This window comes from Diabrotica undecimpunctata, chromosome 5, assembly GCF_040954645.1.
Source record: "Diabrotica undecimpunctata isolate CICGRU chromosome 5, icDiaUnde3, whole genome shotgun sequence".
Lineage (NCBI taxonomy): Eukaryota > Metazoa > Arthropoda > Insecta > Coleoptera > Chrysomelidae > Diabrotica > Diabrotica undecimpunctata.
In genome coordinates this window covers 19,239,457-19,260,649 of record NC_092807.1, presented here as the reverse complement: position 1 = coordinate 19,260,649, position 21,193 = coordinate 19,239,457, and the positions used below count along the sequence as shown (strand labels likewise).

The window sequence follows — 21,193 nt, the reverse complement described above, 5'->3', positions numbered from 1 at the left end:
ATAAAAATACTTAATTAAAATCAACAGACTGAGATAATTGGTATAGAGTAGTTCTAGGAGAGATGGCGTATCAGCTGAGATGACTCGCTCTTACTATCTTCGTCCCCACTCACATTGCTAACAATCTTGTTAGTAAACGATTTTCGTAATCGCATGCTGTAACGCTAAGGGCCTTTATACCGTCGGTGTGCATTTTTAAAGGTAAAAACCAAAAAGCGGAATTCGATAAAGGTATGCCACCTGATGCAACAGTATTTATGGGTGAAAAATCAGCGTATGTTACCAAGGAACTTTTTCTGCGATGACTTAAAGAACAATTTGTCCCAAGTAAACCGATAGGAATAGTGTTACTACTTTTGGATGGCCAGTCTACCCATTGCAGTAGTGTCGAAACATTAGAATAGGCTTCCGAAAATGATGTTATTCTGTTTTGCCTTCCAAGCCACACCACTCAGTTTTTACACCCTCTTACTAGGGCATTTTTTAAATCGCTAAAAGCTTTCTATTGCCAGTCGTGTAATGTATATTTAAGAAGAAACTCAGGACAAAGAAGAGGCAGACTTCAATTTGGTCGACTCTTCGCCACAGCCTAGGAAAAAACAAACAACAGTTCAAAATACTGCATCATTTAGAGCTCCTGGTATTGTCCTATCCCATTTGAACTATCTATTATAGAATACACTTATTTGGTTACAAGCAGTACTAATAGCAATTCACAAGCAAATTCCGAAAGAGTTCCGGAGCACATTACCAATCGTTCAGTTAACATAAACAAACAAAGTGTTCCAGAGATATTACTCCGCTGCCTGCAGAAACAGTCATCACAGAAAAGGAAAATTCAGAGGAATAGACTCCGGGAAAGTTACTAGATATCATTTCGCCTACACCTGCATTAACTAATGATGCTTCTCTCAGAAAGAGAAGTAAGAAAGTTACAACTATATTAACCGATAGCACCAATATTGATAAAAAACATATTTGAATCTAATCGTAAAAAGAAGAAAAGTACTACAGTGTCGAAACGTAAAATTAAGAAACCACGCGCTAAAAACAATACGAAATATTGTTCCTCTGACGAAGACCATGGGGACGAATCTATTATTTACGACGATTCTTCCAGCGGTGATGAAGAAGGAGCAACATGTGTTAGCTGCGGCAAAGATTATCAAAGACCACTAAGCGTGAAGACTGGATTCAGATTCAATTATACCCGTTAGATGCGTGAGAGTTGTACAAAACACGTAAACTTTTGTGATGTGTGTGGAACGCAAAAATTTTCTTCCTGGACGATGTGGAAGCAGAGTTACAGGTACTGGGAATAAGTACATGGAGAAGCATCTTTAAGGGCTGTATAGCTATATAGAAGACTAAGAAGATTATTTTCATATAAAAATTCTCTAGCTAAATTTGTCGCTAAAACTTATGTTTCGTTATTAAATTTCAATTAAAGATTAGGATAATTTATATAATATTTTTTGCTGTGCAAATCTGATTTAATTCAACAAACTCCGACTAGTTAGGTAACTAAAAATCACTTCAAAATTGAAGTTACTACCCCAATAAACGGTAGCGATGCCGCCCCATCCCCGTTCACCTTAACTCCAAAAACACAATCCTAACAAATTACGTTTCACCTTAAAAAACCCTCTAGCAGCAATCAACGCCAGCACTCAGTGATCAAAAAGTCGACAGTCCTATCAAAAGGAGCACGCTGGTTACCTAGCAACGTTAGGGTAGTAGGCGGAGCCCCATCTCACCCACCAATCGGCTGCAGGCTACAAACGCGCAACGCTCTCAATGTAATATGTACACTTCTAATGTTGCTGTAATGTTGGGTATTATTAGGATAATACATTTCAAATCGGTTAGTTGGTTGACAGCTGAGCTGAGTATCGCTAATAGACAGTTGACAGTTTGTTGTATACATAAATCGGCATGAATCGGGAATAGTGAGTGATTAGTGCGCACTATTAGGACAATTGAAAATTGATTGGAAGTGATCATTAAGCTTAACAGGTAATTGGGCTTTGTTTCTAGAGGTGCTATTTGGGCATGAGTTTATATAGAGTGTAACATAAAGTCATCTTTAATTTCAATCAAATATTGAAGTTAATATGTAGCAATAAACAAACACTAGGAATAAAAAAATGAATATATTCTAGAAAAAATTGAGGTTTTTTTACTAATAATTAATAATAAATTATTAATTTATACATAATAATCATCATAATAACCAAAAACAATATTTTTTGCAATTATTTATTAACAAAATTGACTGCAAAATGGTTTTTATTGTTGCTTCAGTTATTGCGTCGTTGTTTCTCTGAATAGCATTACTTTTAGATGATTTTTACCTATCCCATATTTATACAATTTCATTTCGTCGTAAAATAAGTTGTATTTACTTAAAAGAACATCTAAGTATTGTTTTCTTTTCTCCTTCTTCCTGTTTCAGTAGGACTTAAATGAAAGCCGTTTATTTTATTCACATCACCTCTGATTATCTTTTCTTGATCTTAGATTTGGTGTTTTTGTTAATATGTTGTCATTTCTAGCGACGTAATATTTTCATTGTCAACGTCATGCCTTGTTCATTTCATCTTATCCTAAAACTCATGTTTCTCATCCCACTTTTGTTCATTCCTCATACAGTGAGATTATTTTATCACCATTTTCTTTTCTGTCGTTCTTATCAACTATTGTGTCTGTGATACTTAAGTTCTGATTTCAGTTGTGTAAGACACTACATCATGTTTTAAATATTCTCATTTTATAATTTCTATGATTATGCATTCCGTAAAATCCTCTCGGACATCCCAATATTCAGGACTAATTATTGACATGTTTCATTTTATGCCATGTGTTTATCAGCAGAATTAGGTTTACTATATGTTCACTTGCTTTAGTCTTCACGTGATAACTTTTAGATCCCGCCATTGTGTTCAAATGCATTAACTAAATAATTTGCCACACAAAACACAACATGCACGCAGAAGAGAAACAGTAAACCGAATGGAAAAACATTACAAAGTTACGAAGGATAAAGGACAGAAGAGGATGTATATATATTTAAAATCAATCAATCTCATGTGTAATTCTATATTTTGTTCATTACTATTAATTTGTATTAACTGTAAAGTAAAAATTTGATGAGTGTTTTTTCACGCATATATCATCTTTTTGTAAATTGGGCATATTAGTGCATTAATCCATTGAACTAGCATATCTTCATTTTGACATACTTTTTACATGAGTCTTGCTATTGTTTTCTATAATCTTATATAAAAGGTTGTAGCAATCCGTTTTAGGCCCATGGCTTAGTAATTCTCTTCCATCTACTTCTGTCTCTAGCTTCTTTCCTCCAATTTTCTGTCTTCTTTTTTTATAGATCTTCCGACTGCTTCCCTCCATCTTCTCGTCGGTCTGCCCCTTATCCTCCGGTGTTCTCCATGCTATGTTCTTTACATCTCTACTGTGCTCCATTCTAACAAGATGACCTAGCCACTGCAATCTTCTAGCTTTGACAAAATCGCTTATTCTCCCTTCGCATTTCATAAATATTGCATAAATTTCAGCATTTGTTCTTCGCCCCCATTCTATTTCTGCCAACTTTCCTCCAAAAATTCGTCTTAATATTCTTCGTTCCCATATTTCAATTTTCTGTTGTAGTTTCTTTGTTAACACCCATGTCTCGCACTCATACGTTATAGTAGGTCGCAGGATAGTTTTTTACAGCCTTATTTTTGTATTTCTCGATACCTCTTCCGCTTTTACCTGTTTTCGCGCACCTGTTTTCTTTTGCTATTCGTAGATCTATTTCCTTTTCTTCTTCGCATGTATTTGTGAAAAGAACTCCCGGAAACATGTAATTCTCCACCTCTTCAATTTCCAGAATTTCTATCCCTAATGCAATTTCCATATTTAGTTTTCTGCTTTTCCTTTTGCTCCATGTATTCTGTTTTATTTATATTTATCTGTAATCTCATATTTCCTGCGGCCTCTAGAAAATTATTAGCAATTTTTTCTAATTATTTTTTACTTCTAGCCAAAAGTACAATATCATCAGCATAGGCTAGACACTGGTGACTCTTATTAAATATTCTTCCCACTCTATTCATATTGCTGTCTCTTATTATCGTTTTAAGGGTCAAATTAAACAGTGTGGTGGATAGAGGATCTCGTTGTTTTACACCTTTTTGAACTCTAAAGTATTGGCTCTTCTTCTCATTAATCTTAACTGCGCTTGTAGTGTTCTAAAGCGTCATATGTACCAGTCTGATTATCTAAGAAGGGATTGTGAACTCTTGTAGTGCCTTCATCAGTTTTGATCTACCTACATTGTCATAAGCACCCTTAAAACCCACAAAGAGAAGGTGGGTCGGTATGTTGTATTCATATGTACCAGAGAACTTGTTTTACCATAAATACATGGTCACTAGTTGGTCGATTTTTTCTAAAACCAGCTTGATAGTCGCCCAATATATTTTTTGTGTACACTTCTATTTTTCTTTTTAGTATGGTTAATTGTACGTTGTATGTGACGTCCAGGAGTGCTGGTGTTTCTATAATCTTACTGCTTCGTATTTCAATTTGCTGGCACTTCACTTTTATAATCAATTAGTTATTCTGACACTTCATTTACTTCACCTTTTCGCTCTTCTATTTGTGTTTATCATTTTCCTGTATTCGTTTTTGTGTTTCTATAGTTGTTGTTTTATTCTCGCGTTTAATAAGTCTTCGAAATACTCTACTTATCTCAACGATTCATCTGTTTTATCTTCTGCAATGTAAGAATATTTCTTTTTCTAGACATATATTCATATATTGTTTATCATTCAGATCTTCAGGTAAAATAACAGCGATCTTCTAACAAACTAATTTTGAATTTTATGTGAAACAACCGTCAGGCGATTACAAACAATTTAAAGAGCAATCTTGCGAATAACGAACAACAAGAATCCATCGAGAGTCAGTGGAACCACATTAATACAATTATAACATACTACAAACAATAAAAAAGCTCTTTTAAAAAACATTATAAGCTTCTATCAAAAATATTATTATAAGTCCTAATTTTGTAATACAATTCATACACACAATTCATTTGAACAAATTCAGCAAGTCATGAATGAATTTTATTTAATCATCAAAGGCAATCTTCAGGGAAAGAGAACGGCGCACTAAGAAGAAGTGATTTTTATGTCCTTCTTCCATTAGAGATTGAATATCATATAGACATATAGCAGCACATATCGGAAACCTCAATGCTTTTTTGTTTTCGCAAATCGTTTTGCTTGAGAGTCCACGTTTCTACGCCGTACAGTAAGGTACTAGACACATAGGATCTTAACTCTCTTATTTGCAGAGTAAACAATTTTTTTATTTTTATGAATATTCATCCTGCAATTTCAATATGTCTTAGATTTTCAACGATTTTGTCACTTATTTCATTTATCACAATAAGAACCTATTTTTAATTGTACCCTTTTTTGAAAGGTTCTATTTATTGAATTATTGCTATGATAAATCGGATTCTTACTAAACATCATGTAATTAGTTTAGTATACTAGTTGCGTTAATGGTAAAGGGGATAAATATAAAAATCTTCTTTTAAAAATAACAGCATATGAAATATAATGAATTGCAGGAGACAAATCATAAAAAGACGAAAGAAATTTTAAGTAGCAGATCAAATCAAGAGAGAGTTGGCCTAATAGCTTTTAAAAAGCATACCTTAGTAGTACATTGGACGTAAAGAAAGCTTTTATGCAACCTACGAGATCAATATTGGTAATACAGGAATGCTAATTAACCTATAATAGTCGTAAATTGTATTGACTATCGAAAAGCATTTAATTGCGTTAACCATCAAAAGATGGTCGAAATTCTGAAAACAACTGGAGTTGACGAACAAGACTTGCTAATGATCTCAGAACTATACTGGCACCAAACAGCAACAATTGAAATAGAGCACACAACATCCGAAGATATACAAATCCGACAAGGAGTGAGACAGGGTTGCGTCTTATCACCCCTACTGTTTAATTTGTATTCGGAGTCTATATTCAGAGACGCATTAGACGAGGTCCAAGGCGGAATTATTATTAACGGAATCATCATAGCCAACATCAGATATGCTGATGATACCGTCTTAATAGCAAGCAACGCACAATAACTACAAAATATAATAAATGCGGTAGTTTACCACAGCGAAATGTTCGGTTTACATCTAAATGTTTCCAAAACTAAAACTTTAGTATTTTCAAAGACACCAATAAACGTACATGCGTATGCCAAGGGTCAAATAATAGAACAGTTAAATTCCATAAAATATTTGGGAGCAAATATCAATAGTCAGTGTAATCCAAAAAAAGAAATTCTATCAAGAATCGAACAGGCAAGGAAAGCATTCATGAGCATGAAAACATTTTTTACAAGATCAGACCTTAGTCTGCAGCTTAGAATCCGAATGATCAGCTGTTACGTTTTTTCTGTCTTGTTGTATGGCTGTGAAAGTTGGACGATGGACTCAGAAATAGAAAAAAAAAATAGATGCTTTTGATATGTATATATACAGACGAATGTTGAGAATTCCATGGGTACAAAGAGTTACTAATGTTGAGGTACTTCGTTGCATGTGTAAACAAAAAGAATTACTAAGAATAATCAGGAAGGAAAATGCATACTTGGGTCATGTGTTGAGAGGCGAAAGATACGAATTACTTCAAGTTATACTAGAAGGAAAAGTAAAGGGCAAAAGACCAGTAGGAAAACGCCAGAACTCGTGGCTGAAAGACCTGAGGAGATGATTCGACCGCTCATCCGCAGAAATCTTTCGCGCAGCAGTTTCCAGAACTACAATTGCTATTTGGATCGCCAACCTTCGAAAGGAGACGGCGCCATGAGAAAAAGTCGTAAATTACTGGTTTTAATTTAAAAATATATTTTGTCTCTTCTTAAAACTTAGTATATCTTGAAAATTGATGAAGTGATAGAAACTTTCACAATATAAAGTATAAGATCATCAGCAAAAAAGAGGAAAACGCAGCATTCTTCACGCAGTTAAAAAAAAACGTGAAGGGTACATAAAACGGGCTTGAAAGTTTTGTTTTTATGTATTTTGTATTGATTCTGAGGCTTTTTAATTTTAGGTACTTTAAATCATACTAAATAGGTCTGTGAGCTTTAGAAGAATTATAATTTTTTATTTATTCGATGGTTAAATCTATTTTGATTTTGTTATTTAAGATATTATTTTTATTACTATATTTTATAGATAGTTATATTTTATTTCACTATGAATAGTTGATCTCTTGATCAGGATTTTTAGTTCCCAAGATTCCTTAAATTTTCGTGTAACTTAATCTATGAAAAAGTCTTCGTTTCTTCTAGACAACTCAGAAAATGGCAAAACGTTCAAATCTTTTTCTTCAGGTTCAATATCTGTGAACCGAATCCAGCTTTAAAAAAAGCAATTGATGATTGTTTTCCGTTTCACTTTCTTTAGTGCAGGAGCGATACAAAAGGAGGCATTGGTAATATTAAGTTATGTTGATAAACTTCTCAATCTAATTTGAAAAATCATATTCGTTCATCGACAATAGTAGAATTCGAATCAAAAACTGTCTATAGTGTGTTTTACAACATTTTATAATTCCGTGACCACTGGCTGGCACTCAAATGGTAGAATTTGGAGGTAGAAAGATCAGTTTAACTCAATTTTTTTATCTTCTGGTGTCTTCTCTCAGGTTATAAGTTTCGTTGGATAAATCTCTAAAAAATAATCCCGTCTCAACTTGAGTTAAAATTAATTTTTTACACATAATTTACTCTCCGCTTCCTTTATTGACTGTCTGTTGAAGGGAGATTTAAATGTACAGGCTCATGGATTCCAATTATTGTTGCTTTAATAACTATCCACATGGAGGACACGTCCATTAGAAAAGAGTTTACTGTATATTTCCCTACCTAACAACAAAACACTGAAAACTTTTGTTTTCAAAACTTCCACAAAAATTTATTAAACATTTTTTATCACTACTACTACCAATCTATTCTTGGTATGCATGTACACTTTATAGCCTTTAACTGAATAAGTTAAGGAGGAAAGAACTTTTTTTGTCTCAGGTTGGTCATTCAGAATTATGTTTGTATTTTTTATTTGTTAATTTCCATAGATTCTAATAAATATGGCTTAAGGCCTTTATTTTGATTGTGAAGAATTTGAAGTTCGTCATTAAAAAATGATTATGGTCTAAAAGGTGAAGTGCGTAAGTAGAATCTGCTTTTCTTTTATTGAAAGCAATTTTATGGTCTGCTATACGTTTGTTAAAAGTTCTGTCAGTTTGACCGATGTAAGTTTTTGGGCAGTCGCCACATTTAAGTCTGTATACACAACTGTATATGTGCTTTTTCTTTTGGCTCTTGTTATTCTTAATACTTATATTTGTCTAAGTTGTTCTAAAAGCTGGTGTTATTCGTTTCTTTTTTATGTGTTTCGCTATTTTTGTTGATATCTTGTCTGTATATACAGATCACAATGGCGTTATGTGTCATTGTACTTACATGCAAAGTTTTATTAATGGGCTATTTTTTGTTTCAAAGATAGTGGGTTCCACACTTTATTCTAACCCTGTATACAAAGGTTCTATAGAATCTGCTGCTTCTTGTATTTAAGTGTCAATCTCTTCAGATCTTTCTAATTACCTACTTTAAGGACTTTTTTTTAATTGTGAACCAGGATTTGGTTTTTATATAAGGATGGAAGTCATCCTCTTTTCTTTCTTTGTTTCGAAAAATTCGTTTGTATTTTTACTTCATTTTTCTTCATGTATAATTAACTGTATTTTAGAATCTTGACATGATCATCTAAGGGAGTTAATTTCGAGCGTCTCTATTTTCTATATTTCTTTTTTTAACATAATCCAATATTGCGTACCACAAGTTGTAATTGGTTCTACTATTGCATTGCATAAACGAAAATTTTTATCTTATTTGTCAACAGGTATGTGTTCAGTATTTGTATGCTAAACTTGGTAATAGATCAATCACGAAAGATTCGAATCAAAGATTTGAATTTCTACACTAACTTGAAAATAATGGTTTTAGAAGTTATTATAATCCGGGTCGTTTATTAGGATCGAAGGTGATTCGAGGACTGCTCTGCCACCTTCCTTAGAAAAATATTAATTTTGAAGTATCTATTTTTGTGTGCGAACAATTTACTATATCTTAAAATTTTAATTTTGGAAGCATAGCTTTTATATTAGCATAGAAGCATATCCCAAACAACTGGAAGGAATCCGTAACCATTATCCTGCACAAGAAAGGGGATAAAGCAGATATAAAAAACTACCGTCCTATAACACTCCTGAATGTAATGTATAAAGTCCTAACAAAATTTTTAACCAATAGATTGACGACAGAATTCGACGGATACTAGTCAAAAGAACAAGCTGGTTTTAGAAAGGGGTTCAGCACCAGTGACCATTTACTGAGTATGAAAATACTTATAGAACAAGCAAATGAATACCACATTCCTCTATATATAGCTTTCATAGACTTCGAAAAGGCTTTTGACAGTATTGAACATTGGGCAGTGAAAAGTTCTTTGATTAACAGCAGCATTGACCACACATATACGGAACTAATAGCCAATATATATATATAAGGAAGCCAAAACAACAATTAAAGTATCTGAAAGAACAAAATCAATACAAATAAATAGATAGATATTTTTAAAAGATTATAATGGGAAGAAAAAGGTATAAAAATCGCATGACATCGCATTGATAACCGATAAAAAAGAAGAATTATTTGAAATGATTAAAGAACTGGACGTAGAAGCTGGAAAGATAGGCCTTAATATGAATTACAGCAAGATCAAAATCATAACAAATACAGATGAAGACATCACAATGACGATTGGACAAGATGAAATAGAACAAGTTCAGGATTATATATATCTGGGTCAAACCATGAAACTTAACAAAGAAAACCAAACAGCAGAGATAAAAAGACGAGTTAAACTGGCATGGGCGGCATTTGCCAAACTAAGCTACATTCTTAAAAACAAAAGATATCCACAGCATCTTAAGACCAAAGTATACAATCAATGCGTACTCCCTGTTCTCACTTATGGTTCCCAAACGTGGACATTTACAAAAGCAAACATGGACAAAATCATAAAAACCCAAAGAATAATGAGAAGACAAATGTTGCACATAAGACTAATGGATAAAAAGAGAAACGAGTGGATAAGAGAGAAAACAAAATTGAGGGATGTTAGACAAGAAGTTGCAAAATTGAAATGGAGATTTGCCAGACTAAATATAAGACAAAAAGAAGACCCATGGAACAAAATTCTTATAAGTTGGAGACCGTGGGAATATAAACGAAGCAGAGAAAAGCCCCAAATGAGATGGGCAGATGATATCAAGAAGCACGTGGGCTCTAGGTGGATGACTGTAGCGACAGACAGAGAAGAATGGAAAAGGGTTGGGGAGACCTATGTCCAAAGATGGACCTTCTTCTTCTTTTGCCACTTCTATCGGAGATTGGAAATCATCAAGACTATCCATACCTTGTTTACAGCTTACCTAAAGAGTTCATTAGTGTTACAGCCAAATCACTCTCTAAAATTATGCAACCATGACATTCTTCTACGGCCTGGATTCCGTTTTCCTTCTATTTTTCCTTGCATTATATTTTGAAGTAGTGCGTATTTATGTCCTCTCATCAGATGACCCAAATATTCGAGTTTTCTTCGTTTGATCGTTGACAAAATTTCTGGGTCTTTTTCTATCCTTCGCATTACTTCAAAGTTTGTGACTCTCTCTTTCAACCCAACTATTCGACGGTAGCACTACATCTTGAAACTTTCAATATTTTTTATGTTGTTCTGTTTGAGAGTCCAGACCTCTATACCATATAATAGCGTGTTAAATACGTAGCCCCTTAGCATTCTTAATCGTAGAGGGATGCTTATATCTCTGTTGCAGAAGAATTTCCTCATCTTTATGAAGGGGGCCCGAAGATGGACCGAAGAAGGCTAATTAGATAGATAGATAGATAGATAGATAGCTTTCATATTGCGGCTACGGACGGAATGCATTGGTCGGTTCAATGGATCGCGCAGACTTGTGAAAAAATAAAAACAACAGAAACTCGATGAAACGAAACGAAAACGAAATGACAAGCGATGAAACTCAACGAAACGCAATATAACGAAATATTGCGGGACCACACACTACGCGAAGCAGTAAACACAGCCCCATGCGCGTTCCTTAATAAAATAAAGTAAACCAATCTAGAATAAAATAAAATTAAATAAAAAAATAATATAAAATAAATAAATAAAATTTGAATAAAATAAATTAAATGAAATTAAATTAAATTAAAAGTGTGCCACATCTCTGTAGGTTTATTTGGAGCTGCTAGAGGTGTTATCAAATAATTTTTAATACCATATCCACTGTCGCCCAGCAGAACAGAATATGCACCAAATTCCCTTTCTACTAAGCGAGCTTTCAATCTAAAGTTATTAAAAATTGTTTGCTCATGTGTTGATCCTGGCCACCGCACCACTATGTCCATTACTCTCAATTCTGCATCACATACAGTCTGAACATTCCATGAAAAAAAACGTTCAGCTTGATCTCCACCTGGTGATTGGATCCGGATGTGAGTGCAGTCTATTGCTCCTAGTACATATGGAAATCGTGCGATATTATAAAAATTTTACTAACAACAAGCAAATATTTTACTAACACCTACAAAATCTGCAGCTGCTATTAGCATGCAACAAGAAGTATAAAATCTTAAGGTTAATAACAGTTTAGTAGTTACTGATATGGTATGACTGCACTCAGTCTGAGACAATATTTTTCCTTCTATTTGGTGCAATAAAATTCTGCACGTATGTTTCTGTAAACGAAAACGAGTGAATAATTCTAATTCGTCATACTCTTCAAAATACTTTGTAATAAATCATTTAATTTTGTTAAAACTTCAAATGCTCCGTAAATATATATCTAATTCATACCGAATTTTAAAAGTTTTTGGATACCTTAGCCTAGGTATTTCTTCTTCAAAATCTTCATCATCTAAAACTAAAACTAAAACGGCAGTTCAAAGATCAAATGGCATAAAGTGAGGTTAAAATATTACAGATTTAACAACCCGTGGCCGACCAATAGAAATGCATTATACATTTATACTCAGTATATCTGCTCAACTTTGGAGGGATAAAGTTATTCTACAGATATACTCCGAGAATATTATTCCTTGTTTATTCTTTGTTTGTAGAACACCATTATTGAAGTTATTTCAAGTATAAATTTATTCTCAGTATATACTAGCATTGTAGAACCGGCCCTTAAAGAGTTTTATTGTATACCTTATACTGAATACGGTTTGACGTAGAGTTAAAAATGAACAGAAAGTTCAATATGATGTCCTGTACGTAAGATCATTGTTTTCTTTAAGTGTTCTTTCACATATAAACATTCATTATATATTACATGTATGTAAATTTAAAATTCATAGTAAATGTTTATCCAACATAAACCTGGTTTTAGGTACATAAATATTCTTATTAGTTCTAGCGCATACGCCAATTTTTAAACAGTTTCAACTACAACTTTTATGTAGGTTTAGTTCTCCTGAGCGATCTGAGCCCAATTTTAGAAATGGGTGTTGCATATATATATAAGACCCTCTCTTAATATACAGGGTGGTGACTTTAACTGGACTAAATTCAATAAAAATTAACTTGACTCTTATACTGCTTACATTTTATAAGGTCGTTTACCTTCTCACTTTATTATTAAATATTATTTCATATGAGATTAAACCACAATGATTGTAATTAGAATTACATTTTATATTTGTTTTGACATGTCCCTTTGCAATCCAGAAATCACTTTTAAAAAATTTTAAAATAAAAATGGTTAATGCTTAACATGTAAATGTTTATAACTTGGCGATGGGTGGAAATACCAATCTGACAGTTGACTTACTTGGCCTCAATTTTGTAGGCATTTGCCGTCTCTTAAATGAAATTCTGAAACATGTTGTATTGTCGGATTGATATCAAATTATTAAATAATTAACAATATTTACTCGTTAATATTGGTATATTCTTATTACTGAGTTCTTCTTTTCTTATTGGTTACCAGAGCCTGCTAATTTATTGATGTGTTTGCTATAAATGTGTCTTCATTTAGGCTGCTTGTTTGATTTTTTATTTGTTGGCTCTTTTGTTTTTCGTTTAAAGGACATGTCCTATCTGAACCCTGAACCTCCGGTCGCCTAAGTTCAAGGTGACGAGTTTCGTTAGCCCCTTTATATCCATATTCATTTATTTTGAATGTCAGTCCATAGAAGAAAAGATAAAAAGTCAAAGACCAAGAAGAAGATCCCCAACACGATGTGCAGATCAAATAAATACTCTGGTGGAAAAATTTCTACATGAAGCTATCCATATGGCACAGGATCGCAGTCAATGAAGACAGCAAGCTAATATTATTTAGATTGTCACCACGGCCTAACAAGGGCTCAAGGAATGAGAAGGAGGAGACTCAGCTTGGAGTCTGGTTTGGACTACTCTGTCTGTTATCTTGCTGACTAGTAAGCTAATTAGGCTGTAGTTGTGCAGGAATATGATGTTTTTTCCAGGCTTGAATATCATGATTACGTGGACTTCTTCCGGTTTGGGAAAAGCTTGTATCTCAGTATTGCATTTGATATGTTTGTTAGGTATACAATAACTTTCATTGGGAGATACTTTACCGCTCTGTTTGTTATTTCATCTGATCAAGGTGCTTTTTTTACTGAGCCTTTTCTGATTAGCCCAGTTATCTCTTCTGGTAATGTAAGAGTGATTATTTTGTCTTGATCTTTGACCATTTCTTCTTGTGTTTCTTCCACTTATTCTTTATCATCTCTAATTTTTATTCTACGGTCTTATGAGTTTCCCAATACAGATCTTCTCAAAGTAATATAGGTAATAAACAAGTACTGCGCACAAAGTTTGGATTAAATGATGATTTGGGTATACAAAATGCTCTATTTACCATTAGGTTCTATTTCAAAAATACAGGTATATTAACAACTGTTATTTTTGACTTATTGTTATCAGACTGTCGAAAGGTTTTTGGCAGAATAAAGCATGACAAACTGATGTCATAATTAAAAAGTTGTTATAGATAATAGCCACGTTGAAATAATTAAAAATCTATAATTAAAACTACAAAAATTCAAATAGATAACTCCAATGTTTAAACTTTAAGTGTTGGAGTACTGGAAGAGAGGGGGTTGACAATTGACAGATATCTATATCCGTAAAAGATGACCACTTTAGAATAAAAATTGACCTAATTTATTTTTACAAAATCCAACTCTTTTGAGTGGCCAACCCTGTATATACATATATACAATATGTCCCACTAAGTTGGAACCATATTTAAAACTTTTTTATTATTAATTTTACGGAAAAAAATTATTCTTTATAAAAAGTTCTGCATGTTCTAAAATATAAAATACAATCATCATATATCAAATTGTATAGATAGTATACGGGGTATGTCAGAAAATATAAATTTCGCTCAGGAGTAAAGTACTACGTTTAAATATACATTTACATTACAAAAATAAATTTTGTTATTTTTTACTAATCTTTTTATTTTGAACCAACATTTTTGTTTCTTGTGATCAAGAACCCAATGATAACCTTATCTGTTCTAAAAAATTTGCAAATAACACGTAATTTATGCATATGCATTTATTTTGCAAATAGGAACATACTGTACTGTTTTTATTATTAATCTAATTTATTGTTTTTATTTCTTATTAAAGGTTCTATTTATAACACTTACAAATTTATTAAAGTCTTTATTACTAATTTATTTTACAGTAATAATTATATAATTTATCTACATTTATTATAATACGTGCGTTACATTTTAAAACTCGACGCGATGTTCAAAAACTAACTGTTTTCAGCAGAGTTCCTTCTTTAAATATAAAATGCCGTTAGTTCCGGAATCCCGGCGATGAATCGATGACCTTCCATCCAAAGTAGTTCCATCAATGTAAACAGATTTTTTTTATATCGTAGGGGGACCCATGGCTCTAGAGGTTTCTGCCGGCAGGTATATGTATTATATAGAAAATACTTGAATAAAAAAGATATAAGCAATAAATATGTTTACAGTTTTGAGTCATATGACACGTCATTATCTATCGTAACAATATATAACTAGTGTAACTAACATAACATTATTACTGGAAAAAAATATATATCTATTTTTCACTCATTCTACTAATGCCTCGACATATCCACATTTTTGTTTACAATATTAATGCAAGTTAAACAATAGTTACGTGAAATCTAAGGTGCACTGATTAACATATTATTTGTTTATAGCAAGATATTTTTGACATTTACTTTCAAAACATCAATTGTGTTTAGACAAATTTGTTGGAAAGTGTTTATAAAATTTAGTAGAAATGCCTGCAACATTAAGTACAAAAAATAAAATTAAAATTGTTTTGATTCTGGGAGAATTCTAGAATAGAAAATCCATAATTCTTATTGCGTAAGAGAAAATCGTTGATGTAACAAACTGAAAGTGAAAATACAATAGCAAGAATTTTAAAACTAATTAAATACAAGCCATTTAGACCAAGAATCATTCACACAAAGAAAGGGATTTTGATAGGCGCTTTGATTTTTGCTATATCGTCCAAGGTAAGTTAAAAGAGGACCTTTTTTACGAGGAATATAGTTTTTTTTTGATAAAGCAACATTTTCATCAAATGGGATAGTCTCGTCACAGAATTGTCGCTAGTGGTCCGACAAAAATCCAAATTTTAGTATTAAATCTGGTGACCAACATTCAGTTAAGACGAATGTGTGGTGCGGCATTTATAATAAAAGGTTAATAGGACTTGTTTCCCCCAAGCTATGAACGCCGAACGATATTTGCAGTTTTTACTAACTCATATCAATGATTTCATGGACAAAATACCGTTACAAGAACGTATTTATTATATTATATTGCATTTATTTCCAACTTTGCCACAGGCCACAGTATATTAAATGTTAGGGAATACCTTGAACATATGTTCCATGGAAAAGATATTTACCGATATTCTGATCTTTTTTGGCCTGCTAGATCTCCTGACCTAACCCCTTTGGTTAATTCTTAATTAAAACAAAATTTCTACAAGAAAGCGCCGCTTCAAGATGTTAACCATTTGGAAAGAATAATTTTAGAAACATGCCAAGAAATTTCTCCACAAATAATAAGAAATGTATTACGTGAATTTGCGTGAATAGAATGATTAAATGTATTGAAAGAAAAGGTGAATATGTCAAGGCATTAGTAGAATGAGCGGAAAATAAATATTTATTTATTTCCAGTAATAATGTTATGTTAGTTACATTACTTATTGAATTATCCTAATATTTGCATTATCATATTTCCAAAATAAATGAACATGCATTAATTACATGTTTTAAATGTAAAATTGTTAGAAAACATTTAGGACCTATATGGTTATCATGTGTTTCTTAATCACAATGTTCATTCAAAATAAAATAATTAGTAAAAAATAATAAAACCAATTTTTTTCATGCAAATGTATGTAATTGTGTATTTAAACATAGTTTTTAGTTCTGATCTACTTTTTTTAATAACAATTTTTTATATTGTGAAATATAAAGGTACTTTACTCTTGAGCGAAATTCATATTTTTTGACGTACCTCGTATACTACCGATTAAATTTGATACCTGATGATTGTATTTTAGATTAAACATGCAAAACTTTTTATAAAGAATAATTTTTTTTTGTAAAATTGATAATAAAAGTTTTCTATATGGTTCCAACTTAGTGGGACATATTGTATACGAGCCTCTTCCCATATCAATTGACCCAAAGTTAGATTGATAAGAAAATTAAATTTTAGAGAACAAAAATAAAATCATCATCATCATTTTGGCTTTACAACCCTGTGTGGGTCCTAGCCTCCCCAAGAATTTTTCTCCAGTCGTCCCTATCCATCGCCTTCCTCCGCCAAGCACGTATTTCCATATTTCTCATGTCTTCATCGATGTTATCTAGGAATCTTGTTCTGGGTCTTCCTCTTCTTCTTTGACCAATAGGTCTATCAAGGAGCGTTTTTCTAGCTGGGTCGGTTTGCTCCATCCGCATTACATGGCCTACCCACCTCAGACGTCCTATCTTTATGTGTTTTACGATATCTGGTTCCTGGTATATCCTATAGAGTTCGAAGTTGTATCGTCTTCTCCAGACACCATTTTCATTTACCGCTCCATAGACGCGCCTTAGTATTTTTCTTTCGAAACATCCTAACATGTTTTCATTGCTTTTTGTTAAAGTCCAGGTTTCTGAACCATATGTTAGGACTGGGCGTATTATTGTTTTGTAGAGTTTTATTTTTGTATTTCTTGATATAACTGTAGATTTAAAAAGGAGATTAAGCCCAAAATAGCATCTATTAGCCGTGCAAATTCTGCGGTTTATCTCTGCGGTAGTGTCATTTTCAGTATTGACGAGCGTTCCCAGGTATACAAATTCGTTAACTGCTTCGATGACGTCATTTTCTATAACAAGTGGCCGTAGCGTTTGTGGTTGCGTACCTATTTTCATGTATTTTGTTTTATTGGTGTTTATTATTAAACCCATTTTTGTAGCCGCTTCCTTTAATGCTACGTACGCCTCTCGTGCTGCGTTTTCCGTTCTCCCAACAATATTGATATCATCAGCATGTCGTCTCCGGTGTAATTAATAAACGTATGAAAATGTGATTGCAACTTGGTGCAAGTTTCCATGTTTATTAATTTGTCCAACTATTGCGCAATATGGTGTAATATTGCGTAGTTGGCCGGTACGCTCTTATTGTGGCATTATCTTGAAGAGACAATGCCATTATGGTTTTATTAGGTGGTGGAAATAAAACACATTCTTTCTAAGAAGAAAAAACTCAGCTTCAGAGTCTTAGAAAGATTCGGAGCCCTTCGAGCAAAGTGCTCTAGGGAGCTACCCAACACGGGTAAAACCATGTGTTGACACTGACTGACTTGAGATCCGAAAATGTCCCATATATAAAGATAAATTAACTTTTATATGAAACTTTTTCATTTCTCAACCAATTAAATTTAATTATGTGTTCCAGAAGGAAGGGCGATGAACATCGAAGTGCGTGATTGGTGGCACTTGATGACATCCCCCCTGCTTTGGAGACTCTGAGGCTGATAAAAAAAGCTGATTTTATTAAAAAACTTAAGAAAACAATTTTTTTACAAATCACATATAGGAAAGAAAAAAAAATGCATAAAATATATTAAAAGTGTATATGTCCATATTGTCAGATCTACTTACAGTCCTTTAACACACACTACACTCGCGTAGCGCGCACTTGCACTGCACAAAAACACTCACAGGCGGTGGTCGGTGTTGTTGACAGCATCTGCAGGTCCATCCTCGACGACGTGCTCTCGTTCTACGGCGGCTTCGTCCTCTCTAGCTGTACGTTTCCCATCTGCATGTCGCCGGTGTGTCATAGGCGAGTTTGTCTGAGCCTCCGTGGTGCTCTGGACCACATAATGGTAGGGCAGGCAGTGACTGGCTACTGCGGAGACATCCATTGCATCAGGTACTTAGCATCAAGTAGGCTGGCTCGTCGGAGATATGGCACATCGACGGTTTCAGGGCTGCAGAAGGTGGATATCGGCATGTTAGTTTGGTGTACTAACATCCGATGCTTCTCCCCGCTGTTTTCTTGAGTGGTTTTGATGCAGGCATCGTGTTGGAACTGTTTGCGATTTTCGATCGCGGAGCATGAGAACTCTAACATCTCGGAGTCGTGGTAGAGTTCGTTGAAGGTTGGGCGCCATGTTGTCTCCGGTGTAATTAATAAACGTATGAAAATGTGTTAGCAACTTGGTGCAAAATTCCGTGTTTATTAATTTGTCCAACTATTGCGCAATATGGTGTTATATTGCGTAGTTGGCCGGTACGCTCTTATTGTGGCATTATCTTGAAGAGACAATGCCATTGTGGTTTTATTAGGGGGTTGAAATAAAACACATTCTTTCTAAGAAGAAAAAAACTCAGCTTCAGAGTCTTAAAAAAAAGAAACAGAGCCCTTCGAGCAAAGTGCTCTAGGGAGCTACCGTACACGGGTAAAACCATGAGTTAGACACTACTGACTTGAGATCTGAAAATGTCCCATATTTAAAGATAAATTAACTTTTATATGAAACTTTTTCATTTCTCAACCAATTAAATTTAATTATAAGTTCCAGAAGGAAGGGCGATGCACGTCGAGGTGCGTGATTGGTGGCACCTGGATGACAAGCATATGCTAAGATTTGCACAGATTTGTTATATATTGAACCGGTAGTTGTGATTTGTGACGTACGTATTACGTTTTCCAGAGCTAGATTGAATAGTATACAGGAGAGAGGGTCTCTTCAGAGAGTTCCCCCTGGATTCGTACTTTGCATTCAACTTTTTCAAGGGTTAGTTTGGTTAAACTTACCAACTGATTTGGTCTATCATTGCTCTAAACAATTCTCTTCTATTTACAGAGTCGTAGGCTGCCTTGTAGTCTATAAATATGTGGTGCGTGTCTACACCGTATTCTAGTGTTTTCTCTAGAACTCTAGAACAAAATAAAAGCGCATCGAAAATTTTAGAAGTTTTAATGCATCGAACATTTTTGAATTTCCTTATTATAGAAAATATTTTATAATGTAATGAAAACTATAAACAAAATAATAACAAATTTTAAAGAACGCATAGAATATGTAATATTAACAAAAAAAAATGTGAAAGTTTACCTCTGAGTTACATCTCCTTTATTTTTAATGACATCCGCAATTCTTCGAGGCATAGTTTTTACTAAGTTTTGACAAAATTCTAATGTAAACAAATCCCATATTTCTTGCAATTTTTCCTTTAATTCGGTAACGGACCTAGCAGGATATTTTCTCAAAGCTTTTTTTTATTTTGCACCACAAAGTCTCGATCGAAGACAAGTCGGGATTGTAAGAAAACCATTCCAGAAGTAGTATGCCATGGTCTTTAATTCATTTTAAACTCTTTTTTGATGTATGACAACCTGCGCCGTCCTGTTGAAAGACAAAATATTCCACTGATGTTAAACGGTGTTCCATAATCGGTAAAAGAGATTCTTCTAAAATATTCAAATATTTGTCCGTATTTACAACTTTCAAACACCTTTAGACAACATGCTGCTCCAGATCATGACAGATGCAGGAAATTTGACTTTTCTCTTCGAACTTCAAGAGTCCAATAAGCTCTTTTGATCATCTAAGTCAATTTTTCTTTTGTTGTAATGTTGGAAGTGGCTTTTCCTTACCCTAAAATAAAATGAAATTTATTAAAAACAATTCGTACTAATCTTTTCAACTATAAAACTTACTTTGTAAGTACCAAATCCTAATTTGTGGGCCTCTCGGTGACATGTTGATCTAGAAATGTGTCTTTCAATAACGTCACTCCATAAAACGCTTAACTCCATATAATTTGCTTGTCGATTTTTCACTATAATGCGTCTTAATGCCCTTCGGTCTGCTTCGGTTGTTTTACTTACTTTTTTGACGACCGAACCTGTAGTTTTGCATCTTTTGACTATATTTCTTACACTATAGCGTGACAATTGCAACATATTGGCGATTTCCGAATTGAATTTTCCAAAATTATATATAGTTCAGCTCAACAGGCCCCAAAGGCCTAAGGCTTCAACGGTTTTCTTCCATTTCTTTCTATCTTGTGCTAAGTTTTTCCAATCTTGTACCCGCAGCGACTTCAGATCTTCTTTTGCCGACTCCAGCCATTTTCTTCGGGGGCGGCCTCTTTTTCTTTTTGTACCAGCCTCCGTGTTTATTAACTCATTGGGAACTCTTCCTTCCTTCATTCTTGCTATATGTCCGAGCCATCTTAATCTTTGAATTTTAGCGAGTCTTGTTATTTTTGGTTGTCCATATATTTGCATTATTTTTTCATTCGTTCTTCTTCGCCAGATGTTCCCCTCTTTTACACCTCCGTATATCCTTCTAAGAATTTTTCGTTCCCATCTATCTAATTTTACTTCCATATCTTTATTTAGTGTTCAGGTCTAGCTAGCATAGAGTACTG

The 21,193-nt window shown here is 33.6% G+C and overlaps 1 protein-coding gene across 1 annotated transcript in view; it reads left to right on the top strand.

The window, feature by feature from the left end:
- The first annotated feature begins 1,859 nt into the window (after positions 1-1,859).
- The window catches only part of LOC140441140 (homeobox protein Hox-A4-like), a 123,462-nt gene continuing 104,128 nt past the window's right edge, over positions 1,860-21,193 (top strand). The window contains exon 1 of the mRNA XM_072531604.1: positions 1,860-2,016. The gene's annotated coding sequence lies outside the window, so the exon portion shown is untranslated. The remainder of the gene's footprint in view (positions 2,017-21,193) is intronic.